This window comes from Panthera onca, chromosome C2, assembly GCF_046562875.1.
Source record: "Panthera onca isolate mPanOnc1 chromosome C2, mPanOnc1 haplotype 2, whole genome shotgun sequence".
Lineage (NCBI taxonomy): Eukaryota > Metazoa > Chordata > Mammalia > Carnivora > Felidae > Panthera > Panthera onca.
This window is the reverse complement of record NC_138347.1, coordinates 82,696,369-82,723,066: the sequence shown is the minus strand read 5'-3', so window position 1 is coordinate 82,723,066 and position 26,698 is coordinate 82,696,369. Positions and strand designations below refer to the sequence as shown.

General features: G+C 46.0%; 1 long non-coding RNA gene across 2 annotated transcripts; it reads left to right on the top strand.

Annotated features, from left to right (window-relative positions):
* Positions 1-1,464: 1,464 nt before the first annotated feature.
* Positions 1,465-24,625, top strand: LOC132682740 (uncharacterized). 2 transcript variants are annotated; one of them, XR_009611839.2, is made up of 5 exons: positions 1,465-1,516; positions 21,271-21,722; positions 23,226-23,344; positions 24,186-24,303; positions 24,385-24,625. It is a non-coding gene; the product is annotated as an uncharacterized LOC132682740 (long non-coding RNA). The 2 variants fall into 2 exon arrangements; XR_009611840.1 differs by lacking the exon at positions 1,465-1,516 and adding an exon at positions 8,266-8,320.
* Positions 24,626-26,698: the final 2,073 nt, after the last annotated feature.

The following is a 26,698-nucleotide window of genomic DNA, read 5'->3' as shown; positions in this document are numbered from 1 at the left end:
GGATGTTTATTACAGCCTAGCTTGAGGCTGTTTCTTATGAGTTTCCATTGTGCCAAACATTTTGTGTACAATATAATTTAGTCCTCACAAATCCCTACTAAGAAGATATTATTATCCTCATTTTACAAATGGGAAAATAGTGCTAACCAACTGTCTGTGAAGAGCTGGACCAGCCACAACCACCTAGAACTCTCTATTCTGAAGACTGTACTCCTGACTGTTTTCATGTACTCATGCTAGACTGCCTGGTTATCTGTTTCTCCTGAAGGTAGAGAGAACCACTCCCACCTGGAAGGACAGTGCTAGAGATCCAAGAGGCCATTTCCATATTTCTTTCAATTCAAGAATTGCCAAGGAGATAGGCAGGAGATGTATGCATGGAAAGGAGCATACAGGAATTACACTGAATGGAAAGAATTTTGCAGGACAAATTAGCAGTAATATGACTGGGTTTTAAAAACTGAGTGAATAATGTAATGCTACCCATCAAAAAAAGGAGGAACCACTGAAGCAACATGGATGAGTCTGGCAGACATTATGTTGAGTGAAAGAAGAAAGAGACAAAAGATTACATGCAATATGATTCCAGTTAATTGGATGTTCAAGACAGGTTAACCTAATCTATGGCAATAGAAATTGGAACAGTGGAGGTCTGGAGTGGGGTTGGCTGGAAAGTGGTATGCAGGAACTTTCTGGGAGTGATGGAAATGTTCTGTCTTGATTTGGGTGTATTTGTCAAAACTTACCAAACTGTACCCTTAATTTCTTTGCATCTCACAAAAAATAAATTATACCCCAAAATTATTTTTAAAAATATTTTTAAAATACCAAACAAATAGGCCTTTGGGTATAAGAGGTGGGGGGGGGGGGAGTGGTATAAAAAGTGAATGGCTTTGTTTAATCATTTGCCAATCCCTGGATGCTACAATGTTCTACTGGAAGGGACCTAGGCAGTCATTTTTACAGTTTTGATTGTGCCTATCTTATATTGGACAGGCAGACTTTTAAAGCAATCCTTACCTAAGCTATTAAAAGGGAGGAAATGTATACATATTTGGTTGGGGGGTGGACAGCAAAACAAATACTTTGGTGACTACTACCTTGAAACCTTCATGAGGGATGATCTTTTGTAACCTCGAGTAGTTTAGGCTACTGTTTAGTATGTGGAAAGGGATAAGGGAGTTACACTGGAAAAGCAGAATTGCAGGATGAATTACCCTGGAAATGTCTAACACTCTGTGGGTGTAGGAAAGGTGTGTCCCAGAACCAAGCGCTGAACTAGATCAGAAGACCTGAGTTCTGGTGTCCCTTGACACCACTAAAGATGAGGAAACAGTAGCCCAGATGTAGCCCACTAAAGATGAGGAAACAGTAGCCCAGATGTAGCCCACTAAAGATGAGGAAACAGTAGCCTGTCTGTGACAACACACAGGACACTTAACCTCTCTGGGCTACTGTTTCCTCATCTTTAGGCCCGACAACCCATGCTTTGCCTGTCCACAGAGTTATTTTGAGGGTAAGATTATAAATGTAAACATACTTTTAAAGTGCTCTATCATTAAAAAATGTTACAGACTTTTTTTTTTTTCTTTGTAAGAGAAGTGGTAGAAAAATCTCTGTAATGAGTGTGACTCGTCTCTCATGCAGACATTTTGGAACGAGTTTACACATTCCTGGTTGAAAAAACTGTCTGGCCAAAAAAGATTAAGTAAAGAAATGTCAAGTCCTGACACTCCTTCTAAGGCCAGTGAATGCTTTGGTGGACAGCCAGGGTTATCTCTCTGGATTCCTTCTAAACTTGGCAATAGAGTCCTCCAAACTCTTGAGTGCCTTCTTCACAGAGATGCTGAGTAACATGTCACCCCAGATTTGAGTGAGTCCCAGTCTGCACAGGTGCTTGTGTCTTCACTATTTCTCCTGACAGTTTTGACAGCCGTCCCGCTGATCCGGCTCAAAGACGGGATCAGAGGAAGAGCTTTGTCCTCTGTCCCCGGGCCAGGGGGAGAAAGGAGCCCAGTTTTGTCCCAGCAGAATGGGCAGAGCCATGGGTCCTGTGTGAGCGGCTGGGATTGAGGCAGGATGGCTAGGCGGATGATTCGATCTGACTTGGGTAATGAAAATTGTTTGTTACTGTTTGAAGAGCAATTGTGTAAGCAACAGTGCTTCTGTGTTAGGCTGCCTGTGACCCACCAGTATCTGTAACATAACACCCACCCCAGAGGAGGAGCAGACCCGGGCCAGCCGGGGAGGGGAGACATGCAGGAGAGGGGGGCACAGGGCCCCCTTCTCCCTCCTCCGCTGTCCCACCCCCTCTCTAAACCTCGAAGGAGAGTTGGCGAGAAGGCATTTGCCACCTGGACACAATGAGGCCCAGTGCGAGGGGCAGGCGTGAGGCTGGCTGCGAGCCAGGGCCCCAGTCTGAATGGCCGTCGCCAAGGGGCTGCCAACGGCCCATCTCTATCCCCGAGAGGCCAGGCCAGGACCAAGGTGGGGGCCCTCAACCCCCACCTCCGAGGTCCAACTCGCGCCATTCGCTGGCCGTGATCAGAATGCGCGGGACCCACGGGCTTTGAGCAGCTGAACGGAGCCGTTTCCCCTCCGCTGGCCGCCAGTTCATTTGGATTAGAGCAGGCTCTCCGGAGTCCCTTTGTTGGCTGCTTGTTATTCCGCACGCACGGAGCACTGTGCATTCGTCTTTATTAGTTCTAATTGCTTCCCTATTCTAATGGGATCTTGATATTCCCATACAATTGAAAGGAAATGTATTCATTAAAATAATTCTTCTCCTAACTGCCGCTTCAAGCTGCTCCTCTAAGTGACATTGTCTCTCTAGCCGTAGCCTGCTGAGGCCTCTTATTAAGACTCTAGTCAAAAGCCAACTTTGGGCAGCAAACTTTCCTTGCAGGAGTTTCCAGACACTGAAGAGAGGGCGCTTTTTAATCGGCTCACATGCTGAAGTTGGAGGCCAGCTGGTATAATTGGGGGTGCTGCTGCGGGTGGGTGGGGGGAGAAGGGCTTGCCTCCAGCTCTGCCTCCCATAACAATGACCCCTTTCTGCTCACCAACTGGCTAATTTCGAGAGGGCTTTTCCCTCCTGTCATCTGTGTGAAACTTCTTGTTTATGCCACAAGCAGTTACTAGGTGTGTTCTAAGTGCAAGGCTCGGAGCAAGGTGCCATGAGAAGTGTGAAGACGGAGCCGTGGTCTCAAGGTGTTTATGGTCTCCATGGGTGGCTCCCAAGTCCCAGTCCCTGAAGTTAGGCAGGAGAGGAAAGGCTGGGACCGCTCTCAGTCTTCAAAAAAGCTTAATAGGATAGAGAACTTCGAAAAGCAGGCTGCTATTGCATAAATGTGTTTGATTTAATAACCAAAATCTTTCAAGCCATGAGATCGTGGGGGTAATGCAAGAAGCTTCTTTGGGTCATAGGGAGCCACGGATCTGTTTGGGGGAAAGAAGCCATTATAAAAAAAAAAAAAAGAATGTGTAAACTTACGTTCTTCACATGAGTAGTGTAAATAACATGCTATAGGAGTTGGCGGGAGGGGAAGGGAGCATGTGCTGGGCACTACGTTGTTGTTTGAATGTGCTTCAATCCCTGTAACAGCCCTGCGAGAGAAGCGTGATTATCCCCCATTGTACAAACGGGATCTAAGAGGCGATCAGGCAGTTTGCCTGGTGTCGAGAGTTGGAGGCAAGATTTGAACCCCCGTCTTGTGATTCCAAAACCCAGGCTGTTCTCACGGGCGGCGTCATGCGATCTCTCATGCTGCGTCTGTCAAGAGCCATCAGAGGAGTTTCATGGGGAAGGTGGTGTTTGATTCCCCTTGAGGCCTTTGAGGAGAGTGGGTTGTCAGCAGGTAGAGTGGGGTGCACTCCAGAAGGAGGAGTCTGAGCAGGAACACAGAGGCGGGGCGGGGGGGGGGGGACCTGGCATATGAGGAAATGACAGCAGTCCAGGTGGCCCAGTGACTGGGGGGTGTGCGGAGGAGCAGTGGGAAGGAGGCTGAGAGGTTCGTAAGGGCCAAATTGTAAAGAGCCTCGCCCTTCGGGAATTTGGATTTTAGGTTGTAGGTACTTCTCCAGGGAGGATACTTGAGCCTCCAGGTACACACAGTATTTCTTTCAGGAGCATGGGCTTTCCTTGAGGTGAATAAATTTAAACATCTTCATAATAAGAGAAATTCAGATATATCATGGAATAGAATGTAAAATTCTCATGAATTTTTAAGAGAAAACAGAAGCCTTCAAAGAGCGCTTGGGTGTGCTGGCAGGAACTTCAGGCTACGTGGTCCCCTGGGGGACCTGAAGGCATTTCTTTTGTCTGCTCTTGGTGCACTTGGCGGGGGGGGAGCGGGGCAGGGAGGGGAGTTTGAGAAGTACTGCCTTTGGATGAAATGTTTTGATCCGAGCAATAAAATGATTAGCTGTATTTTAAGAAGGGCGACAGGGGCTTGGAAGATGGATCGGACAGGACAGGTACTGAGGGCAGGAGTCCAGTGAAGAGAATGTTGTAATGAACTCTGAGAAGGCATGAAGGGCCTAGGGGGCTACCTGGGCCTCAGAGCCCACCTCTTTGCGTTGGCCTTTCTGGAGGGGACCGTCTGAGGGGAATGCCCACCCCCTACAACACACCTCCCCACAAGCCGCTCTTTCCTCTTGAGTGATTACTCTAGGATGGCCGGGGAGGTGGTAGCAGAAGCAGCCAAAGGAGGGCCTGGGCCAGGAATGATTCTGCACAGAGGACCTTCGTGCCCTGGTCACTTCACTGGCACACTGCCTGCCAATCACCTTCCAGCCCAGCAGGTTTACCGCTTAACTGCCGGAAGGCAAGTGGTTGGACCAATGATTTTCTGGTAGGGGTGGGGGCAGGTAGGTCCTGCCTCCTCTACTGGTGGGCAGGGCCTTTGTGCCAATGTGGTGGCCAACACCCAGTGGTCCAGAGAGACTCAAAGGGAGGATGGAGAGAATATGGCATCTCGGTTTAGGACCAAGGCCAAGCTTTACTTCTCCCTATCATCAGTAGCTAGAGGTAGCCCACACCTTAGTTAGCCAGTCTCTCCTTTTGGAGGGGTGACATTTTTTAGATAGTTTAGAATTTGTCTCTTTCTTTATTATTTTTTAAATTTATTTTTCAGAGACAGAGAGAGACAGAGCACAAGTGGGGGAGGGGCAGAGAGAGAATGGGACACAGAATCTGAAACAGGCTCCAGGCTCCAAACTGTCAGCACAGAGCCTGACGCGGGGCTCAAACCCACAAACCATGAGATCATGACCTGAGCGGAAGTCTGGCACTTAACCGACTGAGCCACCCAGGCGCCCCTAGAATTTGTCTCTTAAAGAATTCTTTTTTTAAAGCATTCAAACATTTCTTGGTGCTTTATTTTTTTCTCATTTTAGAAGTGTTTGTTTATTGTAGAGCATTGAAAAACCCCTGAACATCCAAAAGAATAAAACAAAAAACACTTATAATTCCGCCACCCAGGGGTAACCACAGTTAACAAATACCTTGGTGTGTATCCTCTCCCAATTTTTCTAAGCATATACATTTTTTAATGGAGTTATAGCATATACTGCTATATGTACATATAATACATACTTCTTTACAAACTGTGCATCTTTCACACTAATAAATATTTTTCTAGAACAATTATTTGTGGAGTCCACAGACTCCCTGTTGCCTTTAAAGCCTATTGTTACATACTTAGGTTGTTTTCAGTTTTTCTTTATTAAATACAATGCGATGAACTTACTTGTGGCTAAATCTTTTCACAAGGCAATATTACAAATAGTATTTACTGGGGCGCCTGGGTGGCTCCGTCGATTAAGCGTCTGACTTTGACTCAGATCGTGATCTCACCATTTGTGAGTTCGAGACCAGCATGGGGCTCTGTGCTGATGGTGTGGAGCCTGCTTCAGATCCCTGTCTCCCTCTCTCTGCTCCTCCCTCCCCCTCTGCTCCTCCCTCTTTCTCTCTCTCTCTCTCTCTCTCTCTCAAAAATAAACATAAAAAAACACACATTGTATTTTATTTTATATTATACAAATAACCATTTCATTGCAGAAAAATGGAAGTTGAGACAAGAAAAAAAGTAAGCACCTGTATTCCTACCATTCAGACATCATACCTATTTATCTTTCAGAGCCTGTCCTTACAGATTTTATTCTATGCATATATTTATATGTGTACCCAAATATATGCACCCAGTAAAGTCTGTAAGTCTGGTATAAATATATTTTTATTAAAATAACACTATTTGCCAGCCTGCTTTTCCTTCTTAACATATAATGATTATCCTTGCCACTTAACAGTGTTCAATATTATTTTATTGCTTTCCAATAATGCATTGTATAATTATATATATGTGTGTATTTGTTCTTTTGTTTTTTATTTGAATTTTTTTCTGGAGTATTCTTTTTTATTATATTTTTGAGAGAATTCTTTAAATATTAAGGATATTAAAATTTTTGGCATTTTACAAATTTTTCCTGGGTTATTATTTTTCCTTGAGGCTTGTCTAAGGCAAGTCTTTTTCCTTTTATTTTGTGATTATGGAAATAAAACATGGTCATTGTACAAAAATTTAAAAATGTAGATAAAAAGAAAAAAATTAAAACTAAATAATCCTAAATCCCCCAACTGAAGGTAACCACTGCTAATATCTTATAATCTATCTTTCTAGATTTTCCTGTTTTATATATATATATATATATATATATATATATATATATATATATATATATATCAGTCAGTAGAAGCATGTGACTCTTGATCTCAGGGTGCTGAGTTCGAGGCCCACCTTGGGCATAGAGATTACTTAACAAAAAAAAAAAAAAACCTTTTATAAATAAGAAAATAAAATAGACAATACCTTCACATAGTTCAAAAATCAAAGTAATATAGGGTGCCTGGGTGGCTCAGTTGATTAAGCATCCAGTTTTGGCTCAGGTCATGATCTCACAGTTCATGAGCTAGAGCCCAGAGTCTGGCTCTGTGCTGTCAGCAGAAATTCTCTCTCTCTCTCTCTCTCTCTCTCTCTCAATCTCTCTCTCTCTGACCCTCCCCTGCTCTCTTTCTCTCTCTCAAAATAAATAATAAACTAAAAAAAAAAAATAAAAACAACATTGAGAATTCTTGCTTCCATGCATGTCTTACTTCACCTGGTTTTCTTTCTTTCTTTAAAAAAAAACAAAAAACACAGGGTTTTATTAGTTTCAGGTGTACAATATAGTGATTCAACAATTCCATACATCACCCGGTGTTCATCACGACAAGTGCACTCCTTAATCCCCATCCCCTATTTCATCTGTTTTTCTGATTTCCCCTCCCATAGGTCATTGCTTTTAATAGTTACAATGTTCCCTTTTGAAAATACAAGCAAATGTAATTATGTATGCCATGCCCTTTCTTATACAGAAGTTGCACACTCCTTACTTAAAACAGAACTTAATAGTGTGTAACATAGACTTTTCCTTATCAGTACGTAGAGAGTTTCCCGGTATATCATGGTGTAGATGGACCATAATATCTAAGCAATTTCGTATAATTGGGCATTTTGGCTATCCCCAAATTTTCAGTATCACGAAGAATGCTATAATACATGCAAAAGTAATTTCTGTATGTGTGCTAATATATTTGCAGGAAAAATTCTCAAAGTGAGATTGATGAGTCAAGGGGTAAATATATTAATAATATTAATAGAAAATGCCAAATTGGCCTACATAGGGGTATACCATTTTGTATTCCTACCAACATTGTACGAGAAGGCCTATTTTCCTACAACTTCCTCCAATCAAGTGTATTTTGGATATGAACAGATATGCTACATGAAAAATGGGTATATCATTGCAACTATAATTTGCACTCTTATTATTAATGAAGTTGAATGTTCTTTCATGTGCTTAAAAGCCATCTGTTTTTTGTTTGTTTTTTTTTTTCCTGGAGACATTTTTTCTGTTGGGTTGTTGGTCTCTCCTTGATTTACGAAATAAAGTATGTATTATAGTGATTGACCCTTTGTGGAACGAGTTGTGATTTTTTTCCCTCCAGTTAGTCATTTACTTTTTTTTTTTTTTTTTAACTATGGTGCTTTTATCATACAGGAGTTTTAAGATTTTTATATTGCTATATTAATCAGTATTTTATTTCATGATTTCTGGATTTTTAATCAATTAAAAAGGTCTTCACTACTCTAAGATTATAAAGGGGTTCTATTGTTTTTCTAGTAATTTAAAAAAATAATGTTTTAATTTGTGCATTTGTGTTTAGTGGATCAATCCTTTCCCTTGGATAAATTTTATACATGGAATTACTGGCCAAAAGGTATGTGCCTTCTTAGACTTTTTTCATACATGTTGCCAAAATGCCTTCTAGAAAGATTGTACCAATTTACACTCCCTCCAACGATATACAAGTGTTGATTTCCCCTCACCCATGCCAACTCTCAGTATTATCATTCTTTTTAATCATTGCCAATCTGATCAGCAAAAAAGGGAAAAAAAGGGCTCTCATTGCTGTTTTAATTTGCTTTCTTTGAATGCTAGTGAGGTTGAATATTTTTTCAATTTATGGCAGTTTTTGATGTACAGAAGTTTTTAATTTTTTATGTAGTCAAATCTATCAATCTTTTTCTCTATGGTTTCTGCTTTTGTTGACATATTTAGAAAGTTCTTCCCCATCCTAAGATTATAAAATATTCACTTATTATTTTCTTCTAGTACCTTTATGGTTTCATTTCCATCTTTACCCATCTGGTATTAATTTTGATAAATGGTGTGAGCTGGGAAATAACTTGTATTCTTTATTTATTTATTTCCCAAATGGATACCCTGTCCTTTCATCACTGTTAAAAGGCATATATGTGTGTGTGTGTGTGTGTGTGTGTGTGTGTGTGTGTGTGTAACTATTCCTAAAATGAACATCTTGAACAGCTGGATACTGAGGGTAGTCCAGCTCTAGATTTTGGGTCATCATTGGAAATATCAGTTATCATACTAAACAGGCAGATATGGCACTTACCAACATATGTGGGCTTTTGAGTCAAACTAACCAACATTTGACATTCAAATCCCAGCATCACATCTCCATGCTTGTGCAACTTTGAGCAAGCTCATACTCCTCCTTGAGTCTTGGTTTCTTCATCTGTAAAATGGGATAATAATACTTATCTTACAGGGCCGTGATGAGAATTAGATGAAGTAACGTTTGTGGCAACAGTCGACATATGCCTTACATATCACGGTCAACATACATCATTTGTCCTTCACGCTGCAACCGTCTCATGATCTCCCGCAGCCCTTACTGTCAATAGGATATGCTGGAGAGGGGAGGGGTTAAGTGCTGTGTGTGCTTTTTATAGGTTTTCTATCTTTACACTTGTGATCAGACTCTCATTTGTTATGTCTTGCTGCTTTTAGTGTTTTTTCATTAACAGCCTTTCTCTCCCCTTCTAAATACGCTGCTTTTAATCTTATACCAGCTAGGAAACCAGACAACTGGATTATTAGAAGTGTATATAAATTAAGAGTAACTGGGATCTGAGTGAGGGCCTGAGGGCCTCTCCTGTTGTATAATGTAGTGGTTCACAAGTCTGCTTGCACATTAGAATCACCTGGAGAGTTTTTAAACCATATCCACGCCTGGGTTCTACCCCAGACCAATTAAATCAGCATCTCTGGTGGTGGGGCCGGGGCTTGGGTGTGTTTAAAAAAAAAAAACGAAACTCTGCAGGTGATTCTAACTTGTGAGCAGGACTGAGAACCATTGGCTGAGTGCACTGGCTTTGTGAGATCTGTATTCACACTCAGTGGTCTTCCATTCTGGCTCTTCCCCAAAATGTGCATAAAGTTGGGGGTTGGGGGTCACTATAGAGCAGAAGGCTAGATGGTGGAGATGTCAAGGATGTTCCAGAGGCTGTTGCTGGCTGAGTAGAGCAGCTCCAATTCTCAGGTCTCTGTAGCCCTGAAAGTCACATTCCTCTGGGACGTTTGGAAATGGTGTTGGCAATTTTTCTTCAAATAAAAAAAAAAAAAAAAATAGAGCTATCCCAGTCCCTTCCCTCATGCCTCCTGCTTCGAGGGACTTCCTGGGACCACACTGGTTTTGACTCCTGAGGAGAGTGGAAGTGATGAGAAACAAACTTTGAGAAAATACCTGTAGATTTATTTCTATTTTGTTTATTTGCTTATGTGTTCTCTTTTCCTCTTGAGCCCTTCTCAGTCCAAAACACATGTAGGTGATACATGTCAAGCCTGCTTGGTTCCCAGCTTCAGTGGATCCGTTCTCTTTGCTGTTCTTTCTTTTTCTTTCTTTCTTTCTTTCTTTCTTTCTTTCTTTCTTCTTTCTTTCTTTTTAGAGAGAGAGAGAGAGAGAAAGAGTGAGCAGGGGGCATGGCAGAGGGGAAGAGAGAGAATCTTCAGCAGGCTCCATGCACAGTGCAGAGCCCAATTCAGGGCTTGATCCCAAGACCCTGGGACCATGACCTGAGCTGAAATCAAGAGTCAGACGCTCAACCGGCTAAGCCACCCAGGCATCCCTCAGTGGATCCATTCTATCCATGGATGAATCCACTTTCTCCCAAAGGCAGACTCACCCCCACCAACTATTGGTGGACCTACTTTGCTACCTGGTGAAATAGATACAAGTGTGCTCAATACAGCCCACAGGACATCCTAACATCATGTCTTTTTGCTACAAGATCAGTCTTCATCTCATTCTCCAGTTTTGATAACCTGACTGTGGGCTTAGCCTATGGGCTTGAGTCCCCTTCTAGATCTCTCACCTGCTTCCACCAGGCCCAAGGGGAAGAGTCACCACCTTTCCTAATGAATTGAAACCAACTCCTCCAACCTTAGCCGTGAAGGGAGAATCTCTGTGGAGAGAGGTGACTGGAATTTTCCCCTGGGGTTTCTCACTCATCATGGACACTAGTCAGTGTCCCCACCCTCCACTACACATACACACACACATAGGATCCATAGACTGGATCCTTCAGACCAGCCTTTATTGCAAGTTGGGGATAACAAAAGAGAAACAGAGTAACATGACTTCATATAATCTCATTTACAAGACAGGACTTGATCATGAGGGCTCAGGGCCTGCCTTCTCCTAGTGAGAGGGATGCCCCTGTGTGGTCAGTACCATCACAGCAGCCCTGGTTGTGGGGCAGAAGCCTGGACAGCTGCCCTCTTGAATGTTCAGATGGATCCACTAAAAGAATGAAGCCAAGAAGGAGATGAGAGTTCCCCTTCTGTCGGGTGCCACTGTCTGAATTTAGTTTCCTGTCTGAGGAGCTGCCTCTTCCTGGGAGAATTGACATGATTGCCTCTTTTTGTGGGAAATGGGACCTTGGATTTAAGTAAGGTTTTACTGATCATCAAGGCTGCACTCGGGAAGGAATGGAGTGGGCACACACCAACTCACCTAACTGCCTTGACTGCTAGGAGGGTGGTTTATAGCCACCAAAGACAATATTGTTGTTGTTTTTTTCTTTCTTAAGATACATTCAGTCGAGAGGCATAATGTCACAACATTGTGAAATACTCTGTGGTGTTGATTCACGATAGAGACATAGGTGAGCACGCCAATGGTTATTTATAGAGTGCTGATGATACACTTTTCAAAGAGATTCCAACAGTTGTGTAGGGGGAGAAAAATACAAGTGTCTTAGCAGTTTGCTGAGACTTTTTCTCTATCGGGTAGTCTACCAGTCTACCTGGTATTTATGGGTGACAGAGCTCTGCCTATTTTGGTGTTGATTTCTTCTTCACACTCAAGAGAGACCTCACCCCCCATTGGGGAATGGCGTTAGCCTACCGCCCCAACGAAACACAAATGTAGCGGGATACAACAAAACACTGGGGTCAGAGTGTGATGTTCTGATAGGCTACCTAATGCTGTCTGTCTCATTTGTGTTCCTGGAAGTTGTGTGGCTATCATTCTTTGGTCCTTATCATTTGGATAACCCCATAAACTCTGGCCCAGTGATCCTCAGTGGAGTCAGTGCTGCCGCCTAGAGGCACTTTATACATGTGTGGTGTGTTTATGTTTGTTAACATTTGCTGACCATGCACGTCTTGGGGAAGGCAGAGGGAAGCAGACTTCTTGCCTTAGGTGGGGCAGTTTTGTACAATGAAGATTGTCCTGCCCTTCATATGACTTTTGAATGCTCCACCAGATATTCATATAGGTAGAAAATCTCTACATTGGTCTGAGCTTAGAATGTCATTCCATTTTGTATGTAAACACAAAGTACTTTTTGTAGTTTTAATATACACTGAATTTTTCATAAATGCTAACATCATATAAATCCAGAGAATGCTGTGTTTTATGCTGCCCAGGAGTTGTTCACCAGGTCAGGAAACCACAATACCAGTAGCAAAATGCTCATGGTATTTGAGTTGCCAAAATAACATATCTGTATTCATACATATCTGCATGAATATATAGCACTTATTTAGTTTTGTTTCAGAACATCAATTACAAAGAAGTACCCATAGTGTTCCAGTCAATGTTTTTTACTTAAGTTCAAACTTATTCATTATAAGTGGGTATAATCGTCTTATATCTTCTAGTGTAGTTATACTCAAACATTTACAGATTAAAATGCATATTATCTTATTCTGAATTATTTCCTTTTCATTCTTTATCCTATAGTTATAGCAGTATATTTATTCTTTTAAAAACTATGTGTGTAGGTGGGTTATATTATGTCTAAATTTCATTTCAACATAGTAAAGATGGTCTTATTTGCTATAAAATATTTGCTATAAAAGGGAGCATCAGGTCAGCTAGGATTGGGCCCCTCTGCTCTAGGCAGCCTCCTGGAGGGTATTTTGTTTTATCTAACTTTCACAATAGTTCTATGAGTTTGTTCGTGTTATGACCACCATGTTGCACGGGAGGAAACTGAGGCACAGAGACGTGAGGTAACTTGTCCAAGGTTACACATATTCTAGAGCCCTCTCACTATTCCAGTTCACTATTCTGCCTTCCACCCGCTGTGTCTGCCCCGTTCGCCTTGATTTGTCCAGGTGACTGAGGCCTTTCTACCTGGAAGTCCATCCTCTGACCCTGCCAAGCCTCTTACAGGGCTTGGGACACAGACTGGAAGAAAAAATGTCTTTTCCCTTTTTGGTAGAATCTCTACAGAGTAAATCAAAGGGTGTTTTGCATAGAGCAGACCGCTAATGAACTTTGTTGAGGGAATGAATGAGTGAGTGATTTGGTGGTATTTTGGGGAGAGTGATGCGGGGTCCTTTGGAACAGCCCCTGGACTTTTAATAACTTATTTCAGTAAGTTGATATGAGTTATCCAGGGGTTGGCACTCAAGGACAGACAGCTCAAGGGTGGACACTTCCACTGTCTCCCCAGGGCTGAGGAAGGCTGGTCACTCTCCCCCCACCGCCCCCCCACCCCCGGCCCAGGAAACACAGCTGTTGAAATAGGAACCAGCGCATCCTTCCACTCTTTCCCCATAGTCATTGACATGGGCTCCAGGCCCTGGAAGTGGGTGTTTTTAAATAACAGCCTTTCTTTGGGCCCTTTGGTCTGTGATCTGACTCTGGCTCAGGGATGCCAGCTCCTACAGCATGGGCAACCCGCAAAGGGATGCTGTTTCTTTTCATTTTTTTTAAAGTTTATTTATTTATTTTGAGAGAGAGAGAGAGAAGGAACGTGCACACAAGTGGGGGAGGGGCAGAGGGAGAGGGAGAGAGAGAATCCCAAGCAGGCTCTACACTGTCAGCATGGAGCCTGATGCAGGGCTCAAACTCAGGGACCATGAGATCTTGACCTGAGCAAGTCGGTTGCTTAACCGACTGAGCCACCCAGGCGCCCCTGCTCTGTGTTTCTTATGGATCTTTGGCAGGGTCTCACTCTGTGCTTCTTTATTTCTTCATTCAGCAAATATTTTCTGAGCTCTTGCTTTGTGCCAGCTACTGGGGTGCAGGAATGAACAAACAACACATGGTCCTCACCCTCCAGAGGCTCAGATTTAGGACAGAGGACTGACTTTTGCAATAAAGTGTGGACAGAGTTGTGACAAAGGACTATACAGAGGCTCTGGGAACCCAGGTCTGACCCAGACTGGGGAGAAGAGGGAAGCCTTTCCGGAGGAGGTGTTGACTGTGTTTAGTCCTGAGGAAAGGTTATGATTTAGCAAAGACAAAGGATGACCATATTAGGATCCCAACACACTTAGTTGGGATAATTTGAGAAAGGTTTGTGTACAAAGGGGTTATTTGCAAGGGTGTAGGTAGGGGATGGGGAACATCACAGGTAGCACAGAAACCCAGGGGGAGCAGCAGCAGAGTTATCACCACCTTTAGTCCAGAAGAAGTGGGGAGGGGGCCTACTGTACTCTGGGAAGACGCAGTGTAGTATAGGCCACCTTGGAAGAAGGAGTGACCTTCCATCTGGGACCAGCCAGCCTAATACGACCTTACAGGGAGGCATTAAATGCCCTATCCTCACTCTTTTCTAACCTTGAATCTCTGCTGGTGCTCCCTATTGGCCAAACCCAACCAGAAGCCAGAGGGCACTGGGGTTTGTTGATGTGATCCTGCAGGGCAGTCTCTGGGGGCACCGAGCGGGGCAGAGAGTGCATCTGAGAAGCAAACAGAAGACACGGGGCCGTACTGAGTTAGGGAAGGCATCGCCAAGTAGAGAACTGTTTGTGAAGTCCCGGAGGGGGGCAAACCGCCAGTTGGGAAAATACACTCTTTAAAGCTAGGGCAGGGAGTAAGGGGGCCATCACGAATGGCCTTCCGTGCCCTTCTGAGGAGTTTGGAAATTTAACCCAAAGGCAAGGGGATCCCTGAAGAATTTGGGCAGGAGGTGATGTGATTACAATTGCGTTTTTAAATGGCCATTCTGACTCTGGTGTACAGATGATTTGAAGGCATCTCTTTGGACTAGAGACTGTGAGGCCTGAACCAAGTCAGGGGCACTGGGGAGAAAAAGAAGTGGATGGATTTTAGAAACTTTTAGGCAGTAGACTCAAAATGTGATGAAGAATCGGATGTCGTGGTTGAGAAAGAGGGAGGTGTCAGGACAATGCCCTGGGTTTTCACCTGAAGCTCAGGCATGGGAGGGGGCAGTTTGGCTGTCCAGCTGTCTCCTCCTTGGCTTCGCTTTCTGGATCCACGGGAAGGCTTCGATTGGCCCTCACTAGCAGGACCTCGGGCTTTCAAGGGGGATTTGCAGGGGCTTCCTCATCATGCCACAGGTTGGCCTCACTTCACCTGTTCCAGGAACAAACTGGCATAGAGAGCAGTTTTTGCTGCAACCCTGGGGTCTACTGAGCCAGGACCTGCTCCCCTCCAAACTCCTGCCCTTCCCATCTGGAGAGAGGATGTGTTTTCTTTTAATGCGCTTCATTGCAGGGGCAAATGAGGCCCAGCTGAGGGGAGGGAGCCAGCAATGACGGCAGAGTACAGCTTTGCAAGCAGGGGCGAACGCTGGGGTCCCGTCATCCCCAGTTTCCTTCCCCAGCTTTTCTGAAGGCCCCGTCCCCGGAGGCTCATATTTCATCACTGGCAACTCTGAAGAACCTGCTATCCAGTAACAGGTCCCATTCCTTGGAGTTCTCTGCCCAGAAACCTGGAATAATTTTCTTTTGTTTTGGAGGGAAATGCTGAGGTAGTTCTTTCATGTTCTAAGAACTTGGGTAGTCATGGCAACATATAAGGGTGGGGCGAGTGAGGTGGGGGCTTCTTAGCAGCATTTCGTTTCAAATGCCAGATTAAAGGAAAAACTTCTTTGGAGTTTGCCTCATTAAGACATAGCTGGATGCGGGCTTGCTGGATGATTTTCTGGTTCGTGATTTTGCACATTACAGTTTGCCTACGTTTTCTCACCTGATGGGCAGTCTTCTGGGTCTTCTCCCTGAGAATTTTGGCTCAGAGACTTCTCCAAGAATTTCAGCTCATTCCTGGCAAGAGAGCTGGTGGGAGGGTTTCCTTTGTTCCTATCTGGGGTCGTGTCCTGTCAGCCCCTTGCTTACAATGGGCTGCCACTTAAAAGGGGAAAAGGTAAGGTGTCTACTGAGGTTTTTGTTCAGTATAGGAAAGGGAAGATGTTCACTGAGCAGCCATTCTGCTGTGTTCTACTCTTTGGGTCCAGGATCTTTCTCCCAGAGTGTGGGACCAAGGACTACCTGGGGTCCAATGCTGGCTCTGGCTCTGGGGTCCTGGGGGATTCCTTCCAACTGCTGTCTGAGGGAATCTAGGAGAAAATAAAGGTGGAAACATTTAACCCAGAGACTGAACGAACTCAAGTGCTTTTTTCCTAAATGGCACTGTATATCCTGGCTTGAGGTGACTTCAGCATTCTCCTTTGCTGGGACTGGATGCCCCATCCCACTCCAGTCCAAGCCTTCTTTCCCAGCAGGGAATTCCAATTCTGACCCCTGAAGATACTCGATCACATTACACTTGTTCACGTGTGAGCTAAGCTATTTCCCACGCCCTGACGCCAAGTCTTGTCATTTATTCCTGCAAAGTATTTCCCAGATTCACCTTGTTATTAATGTTCTTATTAACCACAGCCCCATTTATTGAACATTTACTGACAGCCAGGATTTCTGTGTGTCAGTCACCTAATTTAAGAGTCACCACAGACCCTGCGGGGCAGGTACGATTATTCTCATCTTACAGAGAAGGGAACTGAAGACCCAGAATGCTAATAGAAAATACCTCTTTCCTCTACCAGTCCCTCCCTTATTCTCTCTTTTTTGGGTCCTTCCCAGCTGGAGCCACCGCTACCCTCCGCCGTCAGACATGGCTTCCCAGGTTCCTGAGCCAATCCTGTCCAGGCAGGTGGAATCCTGTCAGAGCATCAGAGTGCATTGGCAGGGTCCATTCCTGTGGAGCTCCCCTCTAGTTCTGGATGCTTCTGCATCTGCAAGGAAAAAAAATCTTTCTGCTGTGACAGATCCAAGCCCCAGGGTGCAGGGGGTGAGTCCTGGGCTCCAATATGCCCCCGGGGTCCCATCCTTTCTTACCTCCCTCACATATCAGCCTCATCGATAGGGTAGCCATTTATTAAGCACCCACTGGGTCAGGCGCTTCACGTACATTATCACATTTAATTGTCATAAAAACTTCAAAAGACAGATATTAGTACATCTGTGTTACACTTGAGGAAACTGAGGCTTGAAGAGATTACATCACTTGCTACAGGATTCACAGATGGTTGGGGGGAGGGAGGATCTGAACAGGGATCATCCGAGATTGGAGGCTTTGTGATTTTCCCTTCGCTGCCTTTCCTCCCAGGGGCTGGGCTGATGCCACATTCTACCCATCAAAACTCTAAATCCCTCTTCATTTCCTGGGAAGCTGACAACCTCAGGGGCGAATAATCATAGTTAGAACAGGTACAAGTTTGTGAGCATCTACACATGCCAGAAGCCCCACAAATGACCTTATTTGATCTTCACGCCTGTGAAGGGCAGACAAGGACCCTGAGAGATGTGGATACTGCCTCCGATCATATGTCCACTCAGGTGAGGGAGCTGGGATGCAAAGCAGGGTTGTCTGAGCCCAGAGCGCATGTGCTTCACTGCTCTTGCACGAGCTGGCTGACACTGCTTCCCTCTCCTCACTGAGGTCCAGCTGCCCCCAAACCAGCTTGCCCCTGCCTTTCAGCCTCTGGACTCATGCTGTCTACCCCACCTGCCTAATGGACCATCATACCAGCTCAACTCCAAGTGAGCTACGTCCGCTTGCCCCTCTGGGCACGGTGCTTGGTGCTGCTGGCCAACCTGGAAGTCATGTCAGTCGCTTTGGCCTAGCTTCCTCCATAGCCCAAACTCTGCCCTCACCTGTGTGTGTGGAAGTCCCTGTGTGATTCTCACCACCCACCATCTCCCCACAAGCTTGATGGGCTACGATAACCTGCTTGTGCACTTCATGGCTTTCTAAGGTGGCTCGAGTGAGTCCAAACTCTTCTGCTTGGCTTCCTGGGCATCATATAGCTGCCCTGCTTCTATCCACCAGTGACAACCTTTCCCTGTGGCCCTGGGACCCCCAAATTCTCAGGTCAGTCCCTATTCTTGGCCGAGCCTGGCTCAGGGCTTTCTTGGCATTGGCTTACGCTCCTTGCTGGGTCCCAGCTCCCTGCTGACCTGCTCAATGCTGATTCTGCCCTGTCTGCCATTTGATGCCTGCCTGAGTCTGTGTGCATTGACTCCTGCCCCCTGTCTCCCTCTGTCCCCAAGGAGCACATGCCCCAAAGCCTCAGCGTGTCCCCACAGGCCTGGGTCCTGCCTCATGACCCCTGTCCAGTCACTTCTCCTGCCACCCTTGATGGGACATTATCCAGCCTTTTTTTCTCAACATCTTCCAACTTGGACTCTGCTCCACTTAGAGCAGAATCAATCACTCAACTAATAATTTGTGCCGGCGGCCCATATGCAAGACATTGTATGGGGCACTGAGACCTCCAGCTGCCTCCTGCTCCCAGACTCACTGCCACGTACCCTTTGTGCCAGGTTTTTTGCTGTTCTACTGGATTCCACTACAGCAGACCCCCCTCCCCTCTCCCCACCTCACCAAAGGCCTCATATGCTCTGGAGCTTTCTCTGAGGATATGAGGCAGGGCTTTCCAGGGTTCTTTGCACACAAAGAAAAGGACACTGTTTGTGTGGCAAATTGGGGTACATGGAGGAATGGCTGGCAGCCCAGGAAAAGCTAGCTGGGAGGTCCAGACACCTCAGGCTTGGCTCCAGCGGCTACAGGGATGGATGAGTCCCTGCTCACCTGGAACCCATTCTGTTGAGAAGCTCACCTCTAAGCCGTGGCAATAAAAATAGTAACTCCTTTTTATCGAGCGTTTAAAATGTGGCAGGTGGTAGGGTAGGCATTTATATTGCCTCTGGTCCTCTAAGGTAGGTCACCATTGTCCCCATTTTACAGATGAGGACCAAGGCAGAGAGACTTTCAGCAGCTTGCCCAAGGGCTTTGCCTCTCTGAGCCTCTAATGTGCTTGATGTCTGAGTCATGTGACTGACCCCACAGCATTCTTTGTTTCCCCAAATGGGGACCCGTCTTGCCCCGAAACCGAGCTGTTTGAAAGCAAAGCTGTGTCTGACTCCTATCCGCATCCCCACTGCCTGGCACGCTATAGGTGCTCCATGCTATGCTTTCTCCAGGTCCTTCTGGGAAGCCCAAATTTCCTTAGGCTCCGTTCTCACTTTGATCCCAAAGGAGTAAATACAACGCCTTTCATGAGGCAGGGCCAGACCTCTTATCTGGGGAGGATGTTTGGGAAGGGAAACCGAGCTGCCACCGAGTGGCTTGGTGGCTGTGGCCCTCTAGGAGTAGGGTGTTTCCAGGTCAGAGGCTGTAGGAGCCCCTATGTCTTTGCTCCTCCTCAGCAAGGCCTCTCCGTATACTAATGTCTCTGGTCGTGGCTTCAAAGAATCTTTCCCACTTCAGGTGTTGAGAAATCCTAGCTATCTCTAACTATAAGGATGATCCTGTCTTTATACGCGATTCCTCATGGCAACCCATGGCAATCCTTGAGAGAGGGAGAGGGTTGGAGCATGGAGAAGTGGGTCCTGTTACCTCACTCCTGCCTCTCGTCTTTTTGTGTGTTTGTTTGTTTTAATATTTATTCATTTTTGAGAGACAGAGAGAGACAGAGTGTGAGAGGCGGAGGGTCAGAGAGACAGGCGGACACAGAATCTGAAGCAGGCTCCAGGCTCTGAGCTCTCAGCACAGAGTCCGATGCGGGGCTCGAACCCACGAATCGTGAGATCATGACCTGAGCTGAAGTTGAATGCTTAACCAACTGAGCCACCCAGGCACCCCTCCTGCCTCTCTTCTATCCTGTACCATAGACAGTGTGAAGTCAGTGTGACCCTAGGAATTGCTGAGCTGGTCCAGTCTCTCCATGTATAGATGGTGAAGCAAAGGCCAGAAGAAAGGAAGTGTGTCCTGCAAGGTCACATAGGGAGAAGAAGTAGAAACGCCTTGACTCCCCATCCCATCCTCTTCCCACAGATTGGTTGCTTCAGCATCAACTCCGTTCCCAAAGCACTGCCACCCAGTTTGGGGTTCTGGAGTTTGTTGATTTTCCTCGGTTGCTTCTTGGTTGGAGGACTTTGCACCTCACCTCTGGGGAGTGGGCATTGGCAGGTAAGACCACTTAAGGGCAAAAATTCAAATGTGCCCTGTGGGTCCTTTTTGGCCCTTGCAGCTTGACAAAATGGCGGTTTGTGCTCATGTTGCCCACACTCCCTCTGTTCTCGTTGTCTGGAAGCCTCGTGGGAGGACACTTGCCTCTATTTTGAGGACTCTCGTTGCTATGGGCCCATTACTGGTGCAGACTTTCTGTCGAGTGGAGGTATGTGCTCTTTGGCCACGCCAACAGTCTGACTATTCTTCAGCCTGACAGGACCAGTAGGGTTAACAAGGAGCCGCTCTCCTCTTTGTCGTCACAATTTCTTACCGAGGGAAGGAGCAAGCTTTCTGCCATCGACATATTTTCAGCTGAGTTATATTTTGCATAAAGTAAACTTAGCAAACAGAGAACACAGTGAGAATATATTTGGCTTTGAAGCGTCAGTGTTCTGACAGGCATTTCCTATTAGCTATCTCTGAGCCGACCAGCCGGGCTGGGTTTTGCTTAAGTGGCATAATTCTCCCGCAGTGGAGACAGCTCATTCATTAGTCATTCCAAAAGCCAAATACAAAATATCCTTCTCTAAGCCAACTCCACCAACCAGCTCTGCAGCCGGGTGGAACAATGAAACTATGTTGCTTACCGGGCCTGGCAAAGGTCAGCCCGAGAGCCACCTGTCTGCCTGGCTGTGGAGGATGGCTTTGGCTTTTGGCTGGAGTTCTTCATTCCCTTTGGAGCAGGAAGGACACATCTTCCTCTGGGTGGCAGAGGCCTGGGGAACCTTTCAAAGGGTGGGCTCCGTCCCATTTCACTACTGAGTCATTTGCAACAGCTCAAAGCCCTGGTCGAATGCATTCTATTTTGTTTATGTTTTTTCCCCCTAGGTCCTAGAAGCTAAAGGTACCGGTTCTAAGAGGAAGCACAGGAATGTGTCCCTTCCTGCTTGAGGCTCTCAGCTGAACTTAGCCATTCCTTGATTGGCGTCTTGCGTGTTACATCTTTTAATCCCTGTGCAGTGAGGGCTGGTGTCCCCATTTTACAGATGAGGAAACAGGAGCTCAGAGAAGGGAAACAATTTGCCAAAGGTCACACAGCCAGTGTTCAAAACTGTCAGGCTCCAAAATGAATCATCTGTCTTTTCTTTCAGGAAGCTTCCTTGGGGATGATTATCTGAGTTGAAAATGAAAATATACATGGGGGCAAGGATCTCCTCTCAACTTTGGAAGAACTAAGCATGCCACTGTATTCCAGGCACCCCCAGAGTAGGGTGAACTGAAAAGCCAACCAGGAAGAAAGCAGAGAAGGCATGTTGCTCTAAAAGGAAGATTGAAAACGTCCTAGGGTGGGAGTTGGGGCTGGGTAGTTTTAGTTTTGATGGGGGCAGAGCTTGGCCTGAGGTGGGCCAAGAGCTGGGACCGGAACAGGGACAGGAAAGGGGTTGTTGCGGTTCCACGGCCCAGCGGGGGATTCCACACACACCCCACCGAAGGGGCCATCTGACCAAGCCTGACCAAGCCGAATGCCAAGGGGTAAAGACTCCATTAACATCCAGTAACGAGGGGAACACCAGAGGAGTGCCGAGAAAGTTCCTGTGCAGAGGTGAAGAGCTGGAGGTTGTGACCACAGCTGGTGGTTGGTGTGAGACTCCCCGGAGGGCCTAATTAGAACTGCAGGTGGACAAACACATTCACAGGTGCCCAGGCCAATGTGGAGAGTTGGGGGGAGGGTGGGGGAGTCAGGCCAAATCAGAGGTAGAATATGTATCAATAAGCTAGGAATGAGAATCGCAGAGTCCTTCCAAAGCAGACATCCAAAGCTAAAACTCTCGAGCGGTGCCCTCCTTAGCCTGGCAGTAAGACCTTCCTCAGGCGGGCCTCGAATTACCTGTGTAGCATCATTTTCCATCCTCCCCTTCACCCCTCTACTTTCTGTCTCGAACTATATACACAAAACCAGCTAATCTAGTAGCTGGCACATATTAGACGTTCACTGACGGGTGGCTGTTGCTGTGGTTTTCCAGGGACTCAACATGGATTTAGAGGAGTCCATAGAAAGCATACTGGCTGTGGAGTCAGGGCTACAGCTGTGTGTCTAAGACCCCAAATGACTTCGGACAAGTCATTTCAGCCTTTCCAGACTTCAGTTTTCTCATGTAAAGAGTGAGGGATATAACTAGATGTCCTATAATTGGGTCCCTTCCAGCTTTAAAAGAAACCTAAACGAAACCAAAGCACATATCACTGATAGAGCATAGGGATTCCAGCTCTGGTCTTCCTGCTGTGATTGCTGAGCAGGAACCAGGGGATCGGCCCTGACCTTCATGGCCTTCTGGGAGGTGTGCTCTTCTCCCAGGCAACGCCAATCCTCAGGGAGACAGAAACTCCCTCTCATCCACCTCCCAGCCAGTCATACTTTCTTTAACATTCTGGAGAGGGAGGGAGACAGTCTGTCATGGAGCTTGTGGCAAAATCCCTCTTTCTCCCCCAAACACCAGCTATGATTAGCTGTGTCCTCGCCACGAAACTGCAGGGGTGTGTGCGGGCGAGTCACAGATGTTCAGTTCACATTTATAGAGTGCTTGCAAGTGGGGGGTTGTTGTGTAGCTGTCAGAAGCACCCCAGTTCTCTTTCTCTACTCCAGCAGTTGTTGAGAGTTTAGAACCCCGGTATTTGGGTTACAGCATTTAAGAACCATCCTTGATGGACCCGTAGTTTCTAGGCAGCTCCTTATGCCAGAACTTTGCCACACACACAGAGCACGTCCCCTGGAGGTGGGCAGGGACTTGCCCCTCATATCATGTCTCCACCCCACCCCACCTGGGAGGGCCGTCACAGGGTCAGACTGAGGCCTGGGCGCCCTCTCTCTTGAACCCCTCTCTCCCTGGTCCCTGCCCTCCTCAGGGCTACTGCACAGGAATCAGGAGATCTCTCCAGGAGTTGATGGTTTGAACCTTGCAACATTTAGACGCTCCTGCTCCTACCACCCCACCCTACCCTAGGCTCATCTTGTGGCTGTTGATGTCAGGCAGCGCTGCAGCTAATGGGACGGGAGCTGGGTACTCGATTCCCAAAGGTCACCCCCCCATGCTCCCTTCCCATCCAGCGATGGAAGACCATGAACTGCCAACAGGAGCTGGGAAAGAGGTGGAGGCCTCTTGGGTGAAGGCATCCTGGCAGGCAGGCAAGTCCCAACAGGCTGACGAGGGCTGCAGCGTGCAGACAGTGAGTCACCCGGGTCCCCGCTGCTTACTGGACAGAGCCCGAATAATGACAATAATAACAGAGATCCAGGGTGCTATTATTAACTCCCACCTTTGCTCCCAGGGTGGTATCTCCTCCATCCATCTGACAACCCTGGGGGGCAGGGAGGAGCTGAGGGCAGGGGTTTTATTGCCCTGTCTCCAATAGGGGGAAACTGAAGCCAGAGTTGTTCTCCAGGGTAGACCTGAGAAAAAGACACCGGCAAAGCTCTAGGCCCAGAAGGGGAAAGAACCTTCCCCTTCCTTTTTGTAGTTCTAGAGTCTATCCTCTAATCCTTATTTACAACATCCCTAGGGTGAGGGATGATTATTATTCCATTTTAAGGATGAGGTACCTGAAGTTCACAGAGCTCCCATGGTCGAGCAGCAAAAGAGTGGCAGGGTCAGAATTTGAACCCAGGTTGTTGACTGTGCCTCCTCGGCCTCCCGTGCAACTGTGCCCACCACACTCCATAATCCCAGGGTCTCCACGGCTGGCTTCCTAAGCCTTTGGGCCCGGCCTTTCTCCATTGCCTGCCTCTTCTGGACTCACTCTATCTCAAGATTCGGGCTCTTCCCAGGGATCCCTGGAGGCCAGCTTTCATTTTCATCTTTGAGCAGCCGTGGAAAAGTAAAGACTCCACACTTTAATTTTGGGGTCTTGGTAATTATCTGGTATCCACCACCCACTCAACTCTACCCACTAGTTATTATAATAACAACAATAATAATTTAGAGAAGCAGTGATGATGTGCCCAGCATTCACTGATCCCCCTTCGGAGGTGGACACAGATAGATATGGCCTCGCCCTCTTTCAATTTCAGAACGGTCCTGGATTTGGGAGTCAAGAATATTGCAGCCCAGCTTTAGTTCTGGCAAGGATGCCATACACCGTGAGGCTGTGTGAGCCCCTAAATCCCTCTGTACCTCGTTTTCCTCTCAGTAAGATGGGGTTAATAATCTTGCAAGATGGTGTGCTTTAAGCGTCTTGAAAGTATGTCATAATAAGAATTTTTTCTTTAGGCATCACCACCCCATATTTGCCACCAAAAAGGACCCAGGAGTCTGATGCCTTCATGAGGCATTATCTTCATGTTCCAGTCTCTCACTGTTCTGGCTGCCCACCCCTTGGGAAGGGTGCTGGGTCGGGGCTGGGAGCGGGGGCTGATCCCCTGGCTGCAGTGGGAGTCTCGCTTTTCCAGCCCTCATCCTCAACAGCTGCCTCTGCCAAGGCCCTGGAGCTAGAAAAAGCAAGGCCATTGCCTGCGCGCAATAAATGCTTTTATTAGTCCTTTTATTAATGATGGTTGGTATTTGTCGAGAAGCTGGGACAATAGTTATTCCAGTAAGAGGATATTAAGCTCCTGCGGACAGACCCTGTATATCTAACATGCTCTGGCCCCCGCCGTCCCCAGGCACTGCTTTATTACAATGCAGCACACCCCTGGCCTCCTAGCAACTCCAAGGGAGAGGAGGGGTGGGGGAGGTAGGGATAAGCTGGCGTCATTAAACACACAGGCCTTTTCAGAGGTTACCTTAAGCCAATAGCAGGAAGCTTTTGCTTCCCCCCTGAGAGCTTAGGGAGACTGTGATTTTTCTATTCTTTTTTTTTTTTTTTTTTTTTTTGCCACCTCTGGGCTCTTGGCTATTTTACAGCTAGAGCTGCTAGTGATGGTCGGTAAAGGAGGAAGACATCCGTGAACTGTTTGTTAAATTTGAGACCATTCCTGTTCTTTGTTTTCAGCCATTTTACATTATTTTTTTAAACAAACACAGTCCTTACTATATGCCGGCAGTGTTCTGAGTGCTTTTCAAATACTACTTTATTTAATCCCTGTCATGTCCCTCTGGGGCAGGTACTATTATTATCCCTATTTCATAGATGATGAAATTGAGGCCCAGAGAAGTTAAGTGACTTGTCCAAGGTCACACAGCTAATAAGTAACAGAGCCAGATTTGAACCCAGGAAGTTGTCTCCAGAGTCTGTGCTCTTTATCTGAAATTTTATTTTTTTAATTTTTTTATTAAAAAATGTTTTAATGTTTATTTATTTTTGAGAGAGAGAGAGAGACAGAGTGTGAGTGGGGGAGGGACAGAGAGAGAGGGAGACACAGAATCCAAAGCAGGGTCCAGGCTCTGAGCTGTCAGCACAGAGACCAATGGCTGGGCTCGAACCCATGAACCGTGAGATCATGACCCAAGCGAAAGTTGGACACTTAACCCACTGAGTCACCCAGGCGCCCTCTTTGTCTGAAATTTTAAAACTGAGTCTAAAAAGAACTGGGAAACCTTTCCGAAATTCATCAGCTTTATTGCATTAACAAAGGGAATTTGATACTTTCATGTAGGGGACAGTATAATAAATTATAATAACAATCCCTAGAGTCAGAGTGGCTGTGAATTGAAAGGATCAGAACTACTCCTCGGACGAATACGACAATTCTCTCTTTAGCATCCCTCATATGTGAACCTCCAGCTTTTGCCTGAATACCTCAAGTAATGGGGAATCATTACCCCATCCGGCAGACCATCCTAGCTTTGGACAATTCTCACAGTTGGGAATGAAAATTCTTCTTCAGGCCAGACTGAAATTTAGCTCCCCAATTCAGAGGACCTACTTTGTCCTCTAGAGTTGGGGACAGGGAAGCTTTATCTCTTGTGTACAGGTTAGTCGTTAACATACTTGAAAAACAGCTTTCAGGCCCCCTTAAATCTTTTTCCTCTTTGGCGTTCAACTTCCTTCGTTCTTTCATGGTCCTCGCTTGTTATAGTTTCCAGATTCTTTGTCTTCCTGTTTCCACTCCTCTAATGCAAGATAGTTTTTGTCAGTGTTCATCCTGGAGTGGTGTCAGAAGGGAAACACAACACGTCAGGTGTGGCCCAGCAGAGCCGAGAAGAACGGGATCATCACCTCCTTCTCTTGTTCTTGACATTTCTGATGATGCAGCCTAAACTTGCTTTAGGTTTTTTGAGAGTCACGTTGTGCCCTTGACTCCTACTGAGCTTGCAGGTCAATGTGTAGCTCTGTTAGTTCTATCTTTCAAACTCTGAAATTATATAGCTGTGCTATTTTGGGGGCACTTTTCATTGACCACTAGTAAATGTCATCTTGTTAAAGTCGATTCCTGTCGAGGTTGACTTGGAACCTTACTTCTTTACCCTATTTTTAGTGATTCCATTTTGTATCGTATGAAATTCTGATAAATAGGCTATCTCTGTTTCCATTCAGGTTATCATTCATTTTTTTTTAAAGCCGAATAGGAAATTTTCCAAGGTTGGGCTTGTGGAGAAAGAGGAGGCAAAGCTAGGGTGACGTCAAAGGGCTGTTTTCTGTTTG